The 21,223-nt window shown below is 46.7% G+C and overlaps 1 protein-coding gene across 10 annotated transcripts in view; it reads right to left on the reverse strand.

The window, feature by feature from the left end:
• The window catches only part of TCF3 (transcription factor 3), a 121,300-nt gene that overhangs the window by 59,753 nt on the left and 40,324 nt on the right, over positions 1-21,223 (reverse strand). The gene's annotated exons all lie outside the window — the stretch shown is intronic.

Genomic DNA, 21,223 nt, shown 5'->3' on the forward strand with positions numbered 1-21,223 from the left:
ACAAAATGGCCTAAATACTCATGTGCGCACATCCATGTAAGTCAATGTGTGTATACTGCAAGCAGGGCTGGTTGTGTCGACCATTATTAAGTTTGCACAATACTTCCCATTGTAAGACCCTGTCTTCAGTTGATTACAACTTTGCCAACTTCAGGCTGAAATTTGACGTTCTGGGTGTCTGCCTCAGACGGGTTATTATGGTGAAGAAATTTCAGCCAAAAAACGGGTTAGCAGTTGGAGAACAAGTCTGGGAAAAATAAGTTTTGCCCATTTTAAAAAAAACCAAAAAACCTCAGGTGATGTTTCCTTTGAACAGATCAAGTGCCCCCATTCTTTGGGGGCAGTGACTCGAAATTTGGTAAGGGTGTGGCCTGGTTGTCTTTTGCCATTCCTGTGAAAATCTGTCCAAATTTGGCCAAGTTATAAACTTCTGAAAAATCTCAGTTCATACATGCTCTATCTGGAGACAAAGGCTATGTCTACGCTAGAGACCTTACAGCTCTGCCACTGTAAGGTTGTTTGTATCACCGCTCTGTGCCGACAGGAGAGCGCTCTCCTGCCAACACAGTGCTGTCCACTCTGCCACTTATGCCGGTGTAACAAATGTCGCTCGGGCGGGCGTTTTCCTCACACCCCTGAGCGATATACGTTACGCCGACAAAAGTGGTAGCGTAGACATGGCCTATGACTTTAGCAGCTAAAACCTCAGAAGATTATGTCCTCACTGAGCATGCACCAGCTTCTACGGCTCTTGTGGTGACCAGAGAGGACGTGCACCGTACCCACAGAGCAACTGAACGTGCTCCAATCCAGAGCTATGGGGCAAAGCTGGACTTGCCCTGTAACTGCCACTCTGGGCGGGGGGAAGGCGCCAGAACTGACAGCAGGGAGCATAGCTCTCCTGTGCTCCCAGTGACCCCTCTGCTGGCACCCAGGCAGCAGACAGAAGGAAGCTGTCTGATTCGAATGCAGATGAGGAGATAAAAGGCAGACCAACGGGAAGAGAAAGTAGACTGGGACATGGAGGCTGGTGAGACTGAGAATGGGTTGGAAGGAGGCAGAGGGTAGGCTGGCTAGGCAAGGAAGAAGGGACTGGTTGGATTAGGAGACTGGGATTTATTGGGGGGGTGGGGGAGGGAGAGAGAGGCAGAACAATAAGATCCGACGAAGAGCTTGTGGGGAGACTGGGACTGGCTGGACATGGACTAGGAGCCAGTGTGGGCAGGGACAGGGTGAAAGGAAGACAGATCTGACAAGGAGCCGGTGCGCAAGAAGAGAACTAGGTCTGGGCAAAGAGACTGGACAAGGAATTAAGGAGTGGGGAGACTGTAGCAAAGACCAAGGGGGGGCGGGGGGAAGAGAAGCTAGGAGAGGGGAATTGGGACTGGCTGGGCAAGGAGACTGGGATTGGGTGTGGGGAGATTGGGAGTCAGTGAACCCAGAGAAGGATTGACTGGGCAAGGAGACTGGATTAAGGAGTCAGGGGTAAGGAAGAGACAGGACTGGGACAGGTTCAAAGGGACAGAGCAAAAGAGTCTGTGCCCACTAGAGCACACTCCCATCCAAGGCCTGGAATGAAACCCAAGATTCCCAAGTCTCACCTTTCTTCTGCTTTCAGCAAACACCTGTGGGAAATCCACCAGTAAAGTGTGCCTCACCGTCAAGTGCTGGTCCACATAAAAGACAACCTACTTCTGCTGTCAGGTGCCCCCTTAGATCAAGTGGGGGAGGTCTGTCCAATGGATCTAAAGGATTCAGCCCTGCTGATGACCTATGCAGGTGTCAATAGGACACCAGAGAATAAACTTTGCTTTTTCAGTTTGCTTTTTGAAAAAAATACAGAAAACATCACACAAAATGCAGTTTAAAGAATATTATTCAGGTTGCAAAGTCCAGCAGTCAACTGCTCGGAAATGCCAGCGTTAGGTTGCCTGTGCAACATTAACTCAGCTCCCATTCGCACGTGCATTGTGGCATGGGTTTTAATTACATGATCACATACTATTTTTCCACAGGACCATCTTGTGCACTGAGCGAGGCAGGGGACTTGCTCCGGGGATGAACAAGAGGTGTGTGGTGAAGGGGGCTGCTGCAGAAGTTGGAAGGTACGTATGTAGTAGGGTGACCATATGTTCCGGTTTTTAAGTCGTGATTGGGGGGAGGAGCGCAAAACTGGCCATTTGTCTAGTTTGCTCTTGCCAGCTGATCAAGTAGAGGAATGTTCGGTGGGGCTCAGGCAAGCGGTACTGTGGTGGGGCCCCCACAGATCAGCCCTGAGGGGGGAGGCAATGAGGCAACCCTCGGGGTGTCCCATTTTCACTCTGGGAAATATGGTCACCCTAGATGTAGTGAATGAGGCCGGGGATTTCAGAAAGAGAAGGGACGGTTTCACGGCTAATGCAGCTGAATTCTGCAGCACTATGGAATTTGAGCCTATCCCTGCCACAAAATTCCTATGTGAAGTTGGCCAAGTCACTTAAACCAAAGTTTTCAGAATGGTTACTAATAGCGTTCCTCATTTTCCGAGTGCCTGACTTGAGACCCCAGGGTCCAGTTTGCAGAAGTGCTGAGCGCTCACAGCTGCCACTGAAGACATACAGTACTCTGAAAACCCAGGCCCAGGTCTCTCAAATTGTACACCCAAAATTAGTGAATACTTTTGACCTTGATCTCTGTCCCTCAGCTTCCCTTACGTAAAATGGAGACAATACCCCACCCTCCCTTCATCTCACTGGTGCGTTGTAAAAAATAAAAGTTCACATTTGTGAAGCACTCAGATACTATAGTGAGGAGCACCAGAGAAAAGCCCATGAAGAAATTAATAATTCTGTCTTCAGAGCAGGGTTTGGATCGCATGCAGTATATCAGGCCTGGGGCCACACATTGAACAATGAGGAAAAACAAAATATTAATAGCTACTCACTAAGTGAGCACTTTCCATTTTGTGCACTGAATGAAGCAGGGGTTTGTGAAGAAAATGTGATGGTGTCATTAAAGACTGAACCTTAAGGCATTTGCAGAAGGGGGTCAAATTAGGTCTGCAAAGGCAAATTTAATTCTGGCATTTCCTAACTTTGGGTGCTTGACTTCACAACCCGAATAACTTTCTTTCCACGTAGCTGTGTGCGTGCAATACTTATGCATACATATACATGCTCGCACGCAGCTGTTCTAAGCCAAATTTTAAAATAAAAACATTTAAACTAGCCAAGAGTAAGACACTTCCCAGTTCAGAAACAACAAAAAACAGGGACTGCCTCCCCCTCCATTAATACAGTTATTAAAATAAAAGAAACCCACAGATTAATTATGCATTTTAATAACCCTGATCATGAATATTCATAATGCATTTCTTGCTCATGTTCTAATTAAAACGTACTAATAGAATAAGATGTAGCTGTCAGACAGTAATTTTTTTTTTATACACGATTTTTATGGTGGAGCTAAAAAGAGCTTATATACAACTACAGTTATAAGAGCTCAGCACGGATAAAAATACTTTGTCCAAGTTTAACCTCAGCAAAAAAGCTCCATCTGCTAAGAGATACTATCAGACCTCTCCATTGTCTGTCTGCCCTCAACAAAAGGAGCCTTGGTCCCATAAATGGAAGACATTCCAAGGGACTTGATTCAGGGGAAGGGTTTACTTGCAAGTGAGAAAAGCAGTGAATTCGGAGACAAAGTGAATTCAGAGACAACGTTACCTTCAGACATACACTTCCCCCCCCCCCCACCTTCCCCTTCTTTCTTCATTGCTTTGGGAAAACAGCAAAATTATACAGATAAACATTCTACTTAAATCCACAAGGAGATCTCTTCCCCACAAAACAAAAAACACACACACCCCCAAACAAACCAAAACCGGTGATAATCAATCCCAATAACTTCCCACCTTCATAGCTTCAAAGCCATAGTTTCTTCTACCCTCAAATTTGAGAAGAAGGCACTCTGATCCTGCATACACCCCACCACAGAAGTATACTGCAGGTTTTTCTGATTTGGCAATATGGAGGTAAAACAAGAGGTACTTTTTTTGACTAAACGCAGTACAAACAAGCAGTTTCAGAACATTTAGGACCAGATTTTTTTTTTTTTTTTTTTAAAGTATTCAGGTACCTAGATGCTTTCAGAAATCCCACTAGGTCCCCTAAATACCTTTAAAAATCTGGTCTCTAGTGCCTGGAATAATTCCCAATGCAGAAAGATTACTGTGATGATGGAAGCCACTTTAAACAAATAATTCTTAAATGAGTGAGTAAATTCAGTAAGGAGGATGCATGTTCTCTCCCCCCTTTACCACATTCCAGCTGCCACGTGCTAATTCCACACACAACTCAGAGACCCAAGTGCACTGGATTCCCAGAGACAGAAAATGCCCAGCAAAGGACTCATGTTCTTGCTTCAGGGAATGATCCTTGCAAGAAACAAGAGTTTATTTGGAAGCCGTTTTGTGCCTTGAAGCACCAGACACCCCAGACAGATGGAAAATGCCCTTTGCAGAACCAAAGAAGTTTGCCTGCCCCCCCCGCCCCGATACGTTACAACCAAGTCTTTCCCACATGACTCTCTGGTGCAAGGATACTATCCCAAGAGAGTTGAAAGGTGTCTCTCCCCCCCATGGATGTGGGGGTGAGATGACAGAGATCCTCTCCCTTGGACATTCTGGTACTACATGCCATGTGGGAATGCCCAAAACTCTTCAGAGTATTTTTGTTGCATCCAGATAAGGCTCATTGCAATGGACCACAGTGCCCAATGATTTCTGCCATGGGCAAGAATCGATGGGTGGGCAGTCAGCCCTGCTGCAGGCAGGCACAATGGAAACCCCCTGTGGCAACCAGAATGCACGGAGCCAAGAAGTGGGTGTGCTTTCTCCCCCCAGGCTGCTGTGATGCAGTCACAGTTTGTGCCACAAAAGGCAAAGTCGCCATTCAAGAATCCCTGTGCTAGAGGCCGTCAGAAGGGAAGCTAGTCGCCAAGCAGACCTAGTCTAGCTCCCGGCAAGTCTTGGCATAGGAGAAATGAAAAATATGAAGGGGCAAAGTTCTAAGTTGATTTGGGGGGGAGCGAGAGGAGGAAAAGGCAGAACTAACGTGGAAGACCAATCACTAGAACACATGGCTTCTATAATGCACTAATGTGTGTATTGCCTTCTATAAGTGGGGAACCTGCTGTAGCAAGAATGGACTTACCCGGTCTCTTTGGCGGCGCATACATGCACGGAGAGAAAAGGGCTACAGTACACCAGCACGGCGACCATGAGAAGGGTTAGCAGCTTTTACAACGGTGATCACAAAAAGTGCTCCTGCCACTTCTTTCAAAGATCTGTTTAGTGAGACCAGTATGTTGCATAAGACATGCAGCTCCGTGAGAGCATTTACAGGGCCATGGGTAAATGCAGTTCTCCAGAGATTCAGAAGCAAGCAAAGCACCTGAGAGAGAGACAGGAAAGGCCCTTTTGTGTACACAGATGACTTTAAGAGGCTGTCACTACAAAAGCCCATGAGCTTCCATTCCTGCCTGTGTCATGATGGCAGCTGGCAGTCAAAACCACACAGTCAGCAGTCTAGTATTTTTACGCCTGTGTATACAGTTCACCTTTTCTCCACCACCAGACGCCCCAAGGGGAAACGGGTTTCCCCCTCTAAGCACATGCTGTCTACTTCCATCAGAGGTGGGTCATGGAGCAAGCAGTCTGAATTGCAGATAAAGAAGTGGGTGCCACTGTAATTTGATTTGAAACAGAGGTGACAGAAGGCTGCTTGATAAACACTTCCAAATTAAGCAGCTTTGTGTCCTAATCACTCTGGCGATCAGCCTTACAGCAAAATCTCCACTAAAAGGGATTTGAAATCAATAAAATTAGTCGACTAGTAATTAGCTTTAGTCCCAGTCAAAGTAGCAAAGTTGATTTTCCTGACAAGCGTTTGCTGCCCCACCACCACACTCACATGCACACAGCTCTTGTTGTTAGAAAGCCACAGATGCATCTTAAAGAACAAGACACCTTCAGTGAAAGTCACCTTGATAACACTGAAATTTTCTTCTCTCTCTTTTTCACATGAGCCAGGGCCTTTAAGCAGAATTGTTAAATAAATAAATAAAGCAGAGTTTGCAACCAGTGCTATCTGCCCCAGAATAGGAAAAAACAGATTTGAAAGGAATGCAGTCATTAGCTGCTATGAAATTCTGTTTACAGGACGTCGATTGTGGATGGGCCTATACAATTGGTTCACTTCCTTTTCCGGGCTCATGACAAAACAATTTAAGAAAAAAAGCAATGCTGAACACCTGGAATGCAGCTCAGGGATACTTAATGGTGCCTGGGTGGAGGAAAGTCCCTCCCCTTGACACCACATCCCTCTCTTTTATCAAGTGTTCAAAGAGCCAGACTGGAATCCTCATCCCTGCTTAGCAAGAGCTCCTATTTCATGGACTCCCTGCCTCAAAGTGAGCAGCTACCAGCGAGGCAGACCCAAGGACAACGGATGTGGGGGAACAAAGTGCAGGTCCCTCCTGGAAATAAAGGGTAGACAAGATTCCCACCGTGAGCAGAGAAAATTTAAACTTATCAGATCTTCCTGCTTAACCTGTAAGAATGTTTTGACCATCCACCAGGGAGCACAAAGCAAACACCTCATTGCTTAAAACTCTAATCCAAGGGAGGAGGTTGGGGGGGGGGGGGGGAGGGGGACATGCAATGGGGAGGGAAGGGAAACAATAACGTGTGTGAAAACTGAAACTTCCTATGATCTGATGGGCCTGGAACAGATTAGCAGGTTTTGTTCTGAGTGATCTGCACAGCCCACGAAGTCAGGGGATCTGGGGTCTGTTCTCTGAAGCTGGACTCCCCCAAGGCCACTCAGGGAGCGCTGTGAAGCTCACTTCATTCACGTCTGCGAAGCGCGTCGAGAGCCTCAGATGGAAGGCACCAGCGGAAGCCCACAGCATTATTGAATGCAATGACTCCAACAGACCATGCCTACCTTAATCTCCCCTCTGCTGCCCCCAGGAAGAGGCGGGTGAAATACAGATGCCTGGGTTCATGCAGGAAAGCAGGAAGCTTAGCTGTAGACGTCACACTCTGAGAGCAGCATGGTCCAGGGGGATGGAGCACAACACTGGGAGTCAGGAGTCCTGGTGTTCTATTCCTGGCTCAGGTTTACTGCGGGGCCTTGGGCATGTGGCCATTCCTATGCCTGTTTCTTCTTTTGTAAGGAGGGAGATGTCCAGATGGACAGCACAGAATGCTAGGTGTTAAGAGCAGACCCTTTATACTACAGTAATAAGGGAGACAGACAAAGCCTTATGACTAGGGCCCTACCAAATTCACAGCCATGAAAAACGCGTCACGGACTGTGAAATCTGGCCTCCCCCGTGAAATCTGTATAGTATAGGGTAAAAGCACACAAAAGCACCAGGTTTCACGGGGGAGACCAGTGTTTCTCCAATTGGGGGTCCTGACCCAAAAGGGAGTTGCAGGGGGATCACAAGGTTATTTTAGGGGGGTGGCAGTATTGCCACCCTTACTTCTGCGGTGCTTTCAGAGCTGGGTGGCTGCAGACTGCGGGCCCAACTCTGCAGGGAGCAGCGCAGAAGTCAGGGTGGCGAGACCGTACCAGGCCATCCTCACTTCTGCGCGGCTGCTGGCGGCGGTGCTGCCTTCAGAGCGGGGCTCCCGGCCCGCAGCTGCCTCTCTTCAGCAGCAGCAGCGCGGAAGTAAGGGTAGCAGTCCTGCAACCCCCCCATCCAATAACCTTGCTGTCCAGCCCCCCCCCGCAACAATTCCTTTTTGGGTCAGGACCCCAACAATTACAATACCGTGAAATGATGATTTCAGCTACTTAAATCTGAAATCATTATGTTTACGATTTTTAAAATCCTATGACCACGACTTCGGCAGGGCCCTATCTATGACCATGGCAGACCCTCTTCTGGACCAGGTCATTTGAACAAGGATGATACAAAGGGACCTTACAACTGCCCGTTAACATGGATTCCCAGAAGGTTTAATCAGGCACATCCCTCCCGTTTATCTCTGCTGAGAATTTGTGAGATTCAGATACTATTCAACGTTCTCCAAAAAGCTCACACGCAGGCCCTGAACCCCAGTGCACTCACTCCCAAGGGAAATGCCCGCTGCTGCCTCCCCCACCCCCGACGTGCACACAGTGATCATTTTTTGGCTTAAAAAAGCTGATGCCACCACTTCAGTGATCATTAATTTCGCCGTTTTGCATCTGCTGCCTTGTGCTCTCATTCAGCAATTTTTATATGGTTATAGCCTATGCTCAGAGCAGAATTTTAGGAAGTGTTGGAGGATGGGGTGGAAAATAAAGAACAGAGGAAAAATCCTTTCAGTGTGAGGTTTCAACAAGGGGGCAGGGGAAGAGGGGAGATACCAAGTCTGTGGACTACGTTAAAAAAAGCCAGAACACGAGTTCCAACACAAACACAATGTACTTTGCCTAGACAGAGTCTTTTGGAAGACAGTTCTGTAGATGATGCACGCTACATTTCAAAACAGAGCCGCACTGGCAGCTTGTGCTCTGAATAAGAAGTGGTGCCTGGTCTGTATTCATAGGCCAACTGCTACTAAAGGGCAGGACAGACCAAAAGAGAGTCGGTAATGTCAACAGGGAAACTGGGAGAGGAAGCGAGGTGGGTTGGTGTTTCACAGTAGCCTCCCACCAGTTATTGTCAGAGGAAACATAGGGCGTAAGGTGAGGGGATAACATCAGTCTGACAACCACACAAGCAGACTGGGCGTTATAGTCAAAAGAAATTCACTGGGTTGGAGTTGAAGCTGCATGGCTGCTGCCTTGAATCAGTGCGAAGGATGTACCCTTTCTCCCACTCTCAAACCACTGCCCTAGCAGAGACTGAACGAGTCCATATCCATGGATGGCTAGAACTCGCCTCAGCACAGAAAGTGAGAGGAAGGGAAACAGGTTTTGTGGTGTTCCAAACTGGCAGTCCTGGAAAGCACCCTGAGCATGTTCAGGTGGAAGGGAACAGCAGCGAAAGGACAGCTAAGGAACCTTTGTAACACCCCACAAGAGCCTTCAACATGTGGCTAAGTCCAGTAGACACTGCCACCACCACCACCATAAACAAAACAATAAAATAAATTAATAAAAAAATAATAATAATAAAGTCCCAGTGGAGGAGTGTGCGCCTGATCACACACTGGTAGTCAGAGAACAGCCAAAACGTCACCATTGACAACGGACTGTCCCTATTAATTTCGGCTTAGATTCGTCTGCGCAGTTCCATGGGACATGTGACACCCAGCCCCATTACTGACCCAGCAGGTTTTAAGACCAGCTTGGAAAAGATTCCAATAAGGAACTTTTTCTTCGTCCCCCATAAGGACGGCCACGGTACAAAGGGACCCAGAACACAGACTGAGCTCAAGCTGTATAATTAACCCTCACCTCAAACAGGCCAGTAGTCTCTGCCAAGCGAAGACCATGCTGATCAATGGCTGGATTTCCCTGCTACCGAACTCAACCAGCAAGATATTTCTATTAATCCATCTAACAAGACGGAAGGCATACAAGCCAAGTTCTCTGTGTATTTAATAACATCGTACTTAGCACTTACAATGCTTTTCATCAATAGATCTCAAAACACTTCATAAAAGTGACTAAAGCATCGTTTCCCCATCACAAGTTTGTTTTTTTTTAAAAACAGGGAAACTGAAGCATAGACGTTTAAGCAACTCTCCCAAGAGGAAAAGCACAGCTAGGAATAGAATCCAAGTCTCTACACTCAGGCCAATGCTCTAGCCATGTTGTCTACAACTAAAAAATTTTGTTTGCAACGCTGAGGCCTGCTCCAGACTTGTAAATAAAGTTTTGAGCCTCTTATTTTCATGTAGTCCATGTGGTACCATCCATCAGGGCTGCTATTCTACTATTTCTACCTAATGGTCCCATTTTTCCATAAGTGTTCAGTACACAGAAGCTTCCATCTCTCTCAATGGGAACTGAACGCATCCAAAAACCGTCTGGCCACTTAGTGGAATTGGTCAGAAAACGTCAGTTTATTTTGTGCTGGAAGTTCTCTCAAAAACTTGCTCTTTCACCAATTTCCCGCCCCACAAACAGGTTTTTGATAGAAAAAAATCAAAATGAAGAAAATGGGAAATTTTGACCAAAACGGAATTGTCAAAAGACAAAAGAATATTGACCAGCTGAGCCCACATCTTGTAACGGGTTGGTGAGGCACTCCTAACACCCAGGTGAGTTAGGGAAGTAGCAGTATCCTCATTTTACAGATGGGGAACCGAAGCAGAGAGAGACACTATGTGACGTGCCCATGAATGATAGAGCAGGTAATCAACCTCATGTCTCCCGAGTCTCTGATTAGTACCATAGGCACTGGACCATCCTTAGTACTCTAGATGAGAAATCAACTTAGATAGGATACATTACCCTAACATAGGCACCGCCAAGACATAGTAGGCACCCCTGAGAGATTTACCAACACCATACACCTCAGATGTAGCACAGACATTATCCTAACTAAGAGGTCACAACAGCAGAAAGGGTCCTACCGCAGAGCCCCATAATACAGTCAGCAAGATGCTGGGGGGCGGGGATGGGACGAGAGAAACAAACCTGTAACCACCACCAGAGGGAAGAAAATAAGCTTTAAAGCTCAAAACACTTACAACAGCTGTAAAAACAAAGCCGCAACAATGACCAAACCAGAGCACAAAAGCAGCAGCGTGGAAACAATAAAGATTGAATCTAGGGTAACAGAAGGTTCAACCTGTCTACAAATCATCTACTTCAAAAGGCCAGTGGATGTGTGGAACTACCCTACTGGGAAGGACTGGTAATGAAGAGCATCAATATGATCAAGAGATCCCCCAGTCCTGGTGAAATGGGCTTGGGGTACAAAGGGGGGGGGGGGGGAGGGGAAAGAAGTGTCCAATGGGTGAAAAAGCAGGGAACAGGGGCAAAAGCACACATTTTGTTTTTAATTCAGAAAGACATTAAATAGATGGGGCTGAAGACCACAATTAGCATTAACTTTGCCCTTTGTTAGCACCTTTAATAAAATTTACTTGTAACTAGAGGGACATTTTACCACTATTATTTGAGCCACAATTCCCCTGAGATACTTACATGTTATCTTCTTGACAGATGGGGAGGGAGGCACAGCAAGGTTAAGTGACCTGCCTAGTTGCGGTGGAGAAATGAAGCGTGGAATCCTGACCCTCAAGCCTCTTCTTTAAACACTGTACCACACGGATTCCCACCCACCTGGGAGCCTATTATTCCTGCTTGGTATGGAGGTTTAACCAAACACAGAGATCCTGCAAAGCAAGGAAGGAGGAAAGGCCAATGACTGTGCACTACAGAAGCAGCACAAATTTGACTGGCTGCCCCGAATTTTTATACAAGGTGGGTGTGGTAATATCTTTTATTGGACCAACTGCTGCTGGTGAGAGACACGCTTTCGAGCTCCACAGAGCTGTTCTTCAGGGACCAACACAGCTACTACGACACTGAATTTCTACAGCGGTTAACGTGCACCTTGCCAGTCAACATCTCTCACATTCAGAAAGTGGTGGGCTGGCCTCAGAGCTTTATGGCAACAGCTAGACCATGGCAGCAGCAGCTTTCCCTACGAGTTCCTTCCTACGCTACATAGAACAGGAACTGCGCCCCCAAGCACCATAGTACCCCATTTCCTACAGGTGTTCTTCAACATGGGTTAACCCCTTTCCTCTCCCGCAGTTGAGATGCTCCTTAATAGTGCCCCCCAAGCCTCGGACATAAAAGACCGCCATTTTCATAGAGAAGAAACAGGACTGCCGAGTAGCACCATACTAGTTACAGACTGAAGAGACCCATCAGATGAATTAACTCCATTCCCCTGCAGGTCCCTCCAAACAGGGCCTTCCTCGAGGGGATCACAGATATTCTGTCGATATTATGTTCCCTCCTGGCCAAAAAAGTCAAACTGCAGTGTATGAACATCCAAGACACATCCCCTTCCAAGAACCCTCACAGGGTTTTATTCTCTCCATTTTTATACCTCAGTATGGTATTAACATCTCCTTTCCTTTTCTACTTGGGAAATAACGATTGGTCTTTCTGTATAGACTCCACCAGCCCTACTGGCCTAATGAATCCAAATTGACAGCATCCACATTAACAGAATCAGCAACAGCCCTGGCAATAGTAATAAATGGTGCAAGACATTGGGGAAGTCCCTCAGAGAATTTATTTGTGCTGTGGGAGCCTCCAATGGTCCCAATCAGGGCCCTATTATGCTAGGCACCACCTCCCTCCCTGCAAAAAGAGGCTTTTCCCCATAAATCTTAGCAAAGCAAACTAAGATTTAAAAATCCAAGGGGGTAACCACCATCATGAACAAGATCAAGTGTTAAACCTAAACCCCTTGGTTCCGTCCTTGTAAACAGAAAGGATTTTCTTTGATTTCACCAAAGCATCACAGCTATAGCACTGCAGCAGTGTCATTGTAGCGCGGCAGTGTAGACGCCTGCTACAGACTACAAATGGGGTTTTTCCATCCATGTAATTAATCCATCCCTCCAAGGGGCAGTAGCTAGATTGACAGAAGAATTCTTCCATGGACTACACCAGGGCTTAGGTCGGCTTAACTACAGTGCTCAGGGATAAGGTTACATACACCCGAACAATGTGGCTAGGGAGGCCGACTTAAGTTTTAGACCAGGCCCAAGTCTGTTATGTACTTCTCAAGCAATCTTTATTAAAATTCATTGTACAGTGCATCTCTATATTGCGCTTCTTGCTATTTTAAGTACTTCTGCACCAAACGGTACAATGTCTATTTGAATTCCATCCTACCATATGCCACAGAAAGTATCCTTAACATTTTCGTGGCAGCCAGGCCACATCAATCCAGTTAATATTTTAATACAGCTTTTAAAAAGGTATTTGGGAGGGGGACAGGAATGAACAATTGCCAACACTGACCCCATTCATCCAGTTTTAATTTTCTCAACTCCAAGAGAACTACGGTATGGAAGCACAGAATCTGAGCATCATTTGAACCACATACTGCAGCTCCCAACTTACCATCAACGCACACAGGGTAGATGAATCAGCGTGACCAAGGTTTTTTGATAGCCACTAGCTATTTGGGTGGCCAATTTGAGACAGTTTAAAGGGACATGGTGTTTCTAAAGTGTCAAGTTGCTCCTGAAAAAGTCTTGGCCTGTGTGTCTGCTCAATGCAGTACTGTTGTAGCCATGTTGGACCCAGGATCTTAGAGAGACAAGATGGGTGAGGTAATATTTTCTTATTGGACCAACTTCTGTTAGCGAGACAAGCTTCTGAAATACACAACAGCTCTGTGTAGCTCAAAAAGTTGTCTCATTAACAGTTCTACTCAATGGCATTTTGAAACACCATGTGAGTATCTGAAAGAAAAGGTCTGAATGCCAAGAGATGCTGCCCACCACCCAAAAATGCTTGCACCTCTGTAGTGACTAGACGTTATGTCGGAGGAGAAGTATGTGCTTGGTTAATCTAATGCACAGAGGCAGAAGTCCTTGCACATGCAATGTGGAGCTGACAGCATAATCCAAATAGCAGAAAGACAAAGGCTATTAATTCCATCTTGAAGTCTCCAAGCCAGAATTTAGTGATTGGAATGTCAAGTGAAACTCAATATAGTTAGATAGGAAATTATCCCTGATTCCATCCCTTTGCTGCCATTTAAACATTTAACAGCAAATTAATGATTTGTTTTAAAAAAAGGTATCCAGTCATGTTTAGATGAATCTCAATAGTAAACAGCTATACCAGAGTATGATCTTCTCCCATTTAAAGTAGCCACGCTCCTGTCAGACAGACACTCTCTGACAGTCAAAGCTCTTTTCTCCACCTCCAATTTAAACATGTCCAGACTCAAGAGAACAAAATGGCTTCCAGAGAACGAACCTCCACAGATGAAATGTTCTTTTTTAAAAAAAGAACACTGATCCCTTGGAACATGAGTTTTAGAATACGCTCCCCTCCACCCATCATGAAACCTGATGAACTCTATAAAAACATTAGAGAAGCTACTCAGAAGAAGACAAGTTCAGTTCTATTCAGGCACTTATACCATGCCCATCGTTGTGGTATCTGAGCATCTGGACATCTGCCATCTATGAAAGGGGCTTGTGAGAACAATCGTTTCCTATTAATAGACTGTATTCTTATTTTCACCCAAAAAGCCAAAGACAGCAGTATCCCAATGAGTGCCAGTTGAGACATCCTATTCCAGATCAGACACACATTTTAATCCATACCAACATTTTCAAACCAGGAGGCCCCTCTACTTCTAATCCTTTGGTTGAGTCCTAGGTCCCAAATGCTACAGCTTAGTCCACTTTAAGGCCTCAGAGCCAAACAACTACCATCTTGAAACCTATGCAAGACAGATTATGCCTGTGTAGACACACACTCTCACCAACACTCCCTGTGCATTTTGGTAACTGTAGTCCAGCAAACACGTTTAGATTTAAAGGCAGCTCTGCAGACACCTTTTATCCACGTTGTGTGTCCAATACATTTGACACCAACATTTTGCTACCGAGAACTATGATATCAGTAGACACAGACTTATCCGCAATTAAAGTTTTTATTCCACTTAATAGAAACTCTCTGGGAGAAAGGAGTAGTGTAAATTTTACACCCGGTCACTTTATTTGTTTCCATCTCATTTATTTTACTACAAAGTTGCACATTCATGAAAGATAAATAGGCACCCGACACTAACTCAAACATTGTCCAGTGAAAGAATTTTTGTTACTGAGCATATATAGAAGCTTTAAATGCTAGTAAGGAATGAAGTAATATACTATACATGCTGGCTGCATATGCCCCAGCATTCTGTACACAGACTTGCATAAAAAGATTTTTCATTTTACATGAACAATTATATAATAAAATTATACGCAAGTACACACACACTCCAATATGTATCTTCCTGAGTATTTTCAAAGTCAGCACATTAGTTTGGTTTTTACCTTGCAAAGATACAACCATAACAACTTTGTCTTACAGGCGAGTTCTACAAAGGCTCTGGTTAGCCACCTTTAATGAGCAGATCAGAGCAGGTGACAAATGCCTACTTCTGCCTCACCCAAGCCAAAAAAAAAAAAAAGCTAATTTGGTATCGCAGAAGCTTTGGATCGATGCATTTTAAATCAAAGTGAAGTAAAATAACGGTTATTTTATCCATCACATCCACTGAAACTTAAAAAATTGGCACACATTCAAATCACAGTAACAGTAACTTACACATGTAAAGGCCGCCACCTCACATCCTCCGCTGCACTTTTAAGTCAGCGGATGAAAGGGTTAGCGATAGTAAAGAATCAGACAAGTTATTAAAGATGAGGGCATATGGAAATTTGGCAGCCGCCTACATAAAACAAGGTTGCATCACAAGGTCTTCGGCACTTTATCCGATAAATACATATTGCCTTTCTTTTGGAGGAAGATAGGGGTCCGTGCATCATGGCCTGTAAAATTTTTCTTAACAATTCATCATCTTGCATGATAAACTTCCTTGGAGCAAGAGGAAAAAACAGCTCATGTCTTTGTCGAGTGGAGGAGAAGAAATGCAGTCAAACCCAAGAGCATTCTTCCATAACAAAGCATTAAGTGTACAATCCTGCATGGTACAGAGCAGCCTCATCTCCCACTCACTGAACTGGAGCGCACGGCACACAGGACCATGCAGGATGCAGCCCGTGGTTGGTAGGATAGCCAGTAGATTAAACGACATGGTGATTCATTCCGCAGGCAGGGCTGACTAAGAAGAATTGTTCGACACAATGAAAAAAAAACTTTCCTAAACAAAGTGTTCTTAAACACACCTGTCCCTGCAAACTGATGAAAGCTCTTTATTCTGGCTTTGGTTTGCAAATATTTTTAAAACTATGGTTGCCACAAAGATTCCGCCCCCCCCCCCCCCCGGCCCCTCCTTTCTTTCTGAGGAACGGGCAGGAGATGACAAGCCTAATTTTGTAACTTACTTGTTCTTAGCTCTTGGGACTCTACATTGTGGTTCTTTCCTCTGAAAACAGACACAAACTGCTATAGAAACCATGCATATTTTGACCCCTTACAATAGGTGCACATCAAAGTTCTGCTCACAAGGACAGAAAAGCCTCAGTAGCTCAATATCTCCAAACATTGTAAGCCAGCACAATCATCAGGGGATAGTACAGAACCTTACGTGAATGTAGGCAGAACAACAGGACTTTAGGAATATGTATGTACTTTAGATAAATGTTTCCCCCTCAGCACCAATTATTACAGCATGTATGGTCAACATAATGCAGGCCGGTGAGAGATTTTTGCCTTAAAAAGAGCTTGTAAAAGGACAGATGTGACCTATTTAGAGCTTTGCCAAATAGTTCTGCAATTGAATATTCCATTGATTATTTAAATTTCATTAAAAAGGAACAGTTCTATCCACTTGCTACTAAGCAGCACCATTCCAAAGCCACATGGGATTTTTTTTAAAATACGTCAATATGCTCTTTTCCCCTTTCCTCTGCTCTTTTGAGAACTTTCATCTTTGCAAAACAATCTATTCCTTATTACAAATTTTACTTCCCTTCAAAAGCTAAGAGAACACATTAGAATAGAAACATTTTTATCTGAGCTTACCTGAAAAATTCCTCTAAGTAACAAGGTCCACCAATCTACAGAGAGGAAACAGCAGAGTTTTCAGCATATATGCTGCTTTAGAGGCAGAACCAGATCTGTCAGCCACTGGAAAGAAGGTGTGTGACACAGCCTCAAAAGACCAATGCATTTTGCAATAACTTCAAATAGCAAAGGATACCTGGCCAATGAATTATGGAATTCACTTCCAGTATAATTCAATGCCAGACAGATAGAGCAGTTACATGCTGCAGAGCTTAACAGAAACTTCAACGTTTCTTAATTGAATCAAAGGCCATATAAGCTCTCAGTTTCTAACAGAACAATCTTCACAGGCATAAGTCAGATCTGTGGACACTTTCCTCAGAGAAAGGCGGTTTTCAGGCAAGCACCCAACAGATTTTTCTATTCTCTTGTGCACTAAAGTCCACAGATCCATTCAGTGCTGTAAAGAAAACCATCTAACGCCATTCTCTTTTACCGAGGGTGGAGAGAGCACCTTTCCCTCAACCCAAGGATTCTATTTAATCTGGAAAACTCAAGAGGATGAGTGAATCAACTGGTCATGTGGCCACCTGGTAGACCCTCCTAGATGCCTGCGATTTTACCTGCTCTCCTAGTACTACTGTCCTCAGAGAGGGGTCTCTGGCATGAACAACAAACCCTTTCGGTCTTGCAGACCCTCACATTACTGCTGACTGATCACCTTGAAAGGGGAGAGTTGGAGGATTTATTGCTCTTTGAAACAGGTCAGTAACGCAGGAGGGGGACATGTAGTTTACACGACTGCCTGGTATACGGAATAGGTGCCTCGAAGGCCAGATCTGCCTACAGGACCATTTTTCCACATGCCAGGTACAGCATTAGGCATAGACCACACTCCCAGCCACCGCACTCTTCTAGGGGAGGAGACGGCAAGTGAGACAATGAACTGAGAAAGGAAACATGCTGACATTTCCTTCAGGGGCCTGAACGGGGGCTCTACGGATACATCTATGCTGGAAAGAAAAACCTACAGCACATAGCCTCAGAGCCCGGATCAAAGTCCTGCGAGGCTAAAACCAGCATTGTAGACATTCCCACTTGAGCTCTGAAACCTGGGGGGGGGGGGGGGGGGGGAATATGATTAAGTTCTCTGGCCATAGCGGGAGAATCTGCACTGCTTATTTTCCTCCGCAGCCCACGACAACTGACCCGCTCTCGGACTTCGTGCCACGGGTTTTCCTTTGCAGCGTAGATATATCCTGCGAATGCACCGGAGACTCTGGGGAACCCAAGAAAGGAATGATCTGAGGCAGATGGGAGAAGCACAAAGCAAGCCATGGAGACAGCCTGTCCCCGGCCACTTCGCATAGCTGCCCTGAGTCTCCATGTGGCCACTCAGGGACTCCCATCTCCTGCAGCAGCCTATGAGACAGGGGGAAGTCTGCCCTCTGGTCAATGAGAGCTTATGGGCTTGCTCTGGCTCGTAGAGAGAGAGTTTAGGCCCTCTTCCCCTAGGAGGCTGCGGGTGGGACTGAGGCTCTGACATGGAGAGGGAGGAGAGCCCAGGTGAACCCTGTCAGGGGGACCCAGCTCCTATCTGCATCAGACAAAAAGAAATCTCCAACTCTATTCCAAGGGGTGCAAAGGAGTCACTACAGGGCAGGCCTGACCTTCTTTCTGGCTCACCTGCCATGCTGCAAACTTGGGCTCAAGCTGCTGGGGCGCACAAATAGAACGGAGGGCTTGCCCTCTGCCATAAAGGACAAGGCGGGGCGACAGCCACCATCTTGGCCAACACCAGGGATCGAAACGTGGCCCTCCAGAGCTCAAAGCCAGCGTCGCTACAACTTGAGCTGAAGAGCTAGGTTCTGCAGCTGGGGCTGTAACAGACTCATACCCTCTGGGGATTGGGGGCACAGTGGGGAATGAGTAACACACACTCACCCCCGGGTCACACTGTCAGCTAGGTGCTAACTTTTCTGGGGCTAAACGGAGAAGCAGCTCATTTTGGTTTCAGTTTCTGCTCTGCAGCAGGGAGGGACTGGGAGTGACTGCAAGCCAGCAGCAGTGGAGAGCCAGGGCCTTGTTCCCAGGGCCAGGCAAGTCTGCTCTGGCCTCCAGAGCAGGTTGAAGACCCCACCATAATGGATCTGTGGACCTGAGCAGATGAGGGAAATCAATAGTCTGTTACCGCAGCTTGTCAGGGGGCCTCATCCTCTCTCTGTCTTGATCTGCACTCTAGGCCCCAACCTCCAGGGCAAAGTCGTTAAATTCATTCCATACGGAGGGCCACGTGATATTTCTGACTTGGCTCTGTGGGTCAGGGATGTGAAGCTAAAGCTGCCTCACTCTCAACTCACAGCAGACTCCCACTGCTCTCAGTAGGAATTTTATGCTCAGTGAGTAGAATACGGCCCACAAACAAGGAGCATGGAGACCAGTGATGGCTCATTTCATTCACTGAAATGATACGCTGGAGGGTAGGGATAGGATACAGAGGGACCTAGACAAATTAGAGGATTGGGGCAAAAGAAATCTGATGAGGTACAACAAGGACAAGTGCAGAGTCCTGCACTTAGGACGGAAGAATCCCATGCACCGCTGCAGACTAGGGACCGAATGGCTCGGCAGCAGTTCTGCAGAAAAGGACCTACGGGTTACAGTGGACGAGAAGCTGGATATGAGTCAACAGTGTGCCCTTGTTGCCAAGAAGGTCAATGGCATTTTGGGATGTATAAGTAGGGGCACTGCCAGCAGATCGAGGGACGTGATTGTTCCCCTCTATTCAACATTGGTGAGGTCTCATCTGGAGTACTGTGTCCAGTTTTGGGCCCCTCACTACAAGGAGGATGTGGAAAAATTGGAAAGCGTCCAGCAGAGGGCAACAAAAATGATTAGGGGGCTGGAACACAACTTATGAGGAGAGGCTGAGGGAACTGGGATTGTTTAGTCTGCAGAAGAGAAAAACGAGTGGGGATTTGATAGCTGCTTTCAACTACCTGAAAGGGGGTTCCAAAGAGGATGGATCTAGACTGTTCTCAGTGGTAGCTGATGACAGAACAAGGAGTAATGGTCTCACGTTGCAGTGGGGGAGGTTTAGGTTGGATATTAGGAAAAACCTTTTCACTGGGAGGGTGGTGAAACACTGGAATGTGTTACCCAGGGAGGTGGTGGAATCTCCTTCCCTAGAAGTTTTTAAGGTCAGGCTTGACAAAGCCCTGGCTGGGATGATTTAGTTGGGGATTGGTCTTGCTCTGAGCAGGGGGTTGGACTAGATGACCTCTTGAGATCCCTTCCAACCCTGAGATTCTCTGACTGCCTGAATTGAAGGCTGAGTTGAAGGATGGGGCCAGGCACCAATAGTCAAGGAGGGGAAGCCGGCTTTGCAGCTCTTTTTTAAACCTGTGGTCCCCAAACTGTGGGGCAACCTCTAGAACATTTGGGGGTGCCCCATGGGGGGTGGGGAGGGAGCACTATGCTTCCAGCCCCACTCCACCCCCAACCCCAGCTCCACTCAGCCCCCAGCCCAGCTCTGCCTCTAGCCCCAATTCTGCCTTCAGCCCAAGTTCTGCCGCCGAGGCTGTGCAGTAATGGCGGGGGAGCATGAAGGAAAAGTCTATTTAAAACAGCGTGCAGACACCTTTACCCCTAGTAAGGCCTAGTGGATTGAGCCCTGGACTGAGACTCAGGAGACCTGGCTTCTATTCCCGGCTCTGCAGGTGTCCCGCTGGGTGACCCTGGACAAGCACGCCATTGAGACAGACAGCTCGTCGCAACACATCCCAGGCTATCCAGCTGCATGCTCGGTCCGACAGCACTGCATCAGGTCACGTCCAAACTTGGAGGGTTTTCCTCTGACAGCTCCGCTGACAAGCGAAAACTTAAATTCTGTAGAACCTTAGCCCATCAAGTGGGTGGATTAACATGTCATGCAGGCAGAGACTTACACTTCAGCTCCAGGGTTAGGGCAAGCAGCCAGACTGCCTGCAGCTTCCCAGAAGAAGCATTAACATGGGATGCTTTAGGGCAGGGAACCCATTGGAGAAAATTCAAACTGGGGCACAAAAAGCAAGCAAGCAAGGAGGAGACATTTTCATAGGTTTATCAGCACCATATAAAAGCAAGGCCTGAACATCTTTTTAAACCAGGGGAGGGCAAACTACGGGCTGCGGGCCAGATCCGGCCCACTGGATTGCCAGCCCCGTGGAGCAGCAGGGCTAAGGCAGGCTCCGGCCTGCCCTGGCCCCATGCTGCTCCCAGAAAGCAGCCAGCACCATGTCCCTATGGCCTCTGGGGAATGGGCAGGGAGGCAGAGGGCTCCGTGTGCTGCCCTTGCCTGCAGACACCGCCCCCCACAGCTCCCATTGGCCAGGAATGGGGAACTACAGCCCATAGGAGCTTTTGGGGTGGTACCCACAGGCGAGGGCAGCGTGCGGTGGAGCTGCCTGCCCCACCCCACAAGCAGGAGCCACTGACGGACATGCTGCCCACTTCCGGGAGCGGAGCGGGGCCAGGGCAGGCAGGAAGCCTGCCTTACCTCCGCTGCGTGCTACTGCCACCTTGGA

This window comes from Eretmochelys imbricata, chromosome 25, assembly GCF_965152235.1.
Source record: "Eretmochelys imbricata isolate rEreImb1 chromosome 25, rEreImb1.hap1, whole genome shotgun sequence".
Lineage (NCBI taxonomy): Eukaryota > Metazoa > Chordata > Testudines > Cheloniidae > Eretmochelys > Eretmochelys imbricata.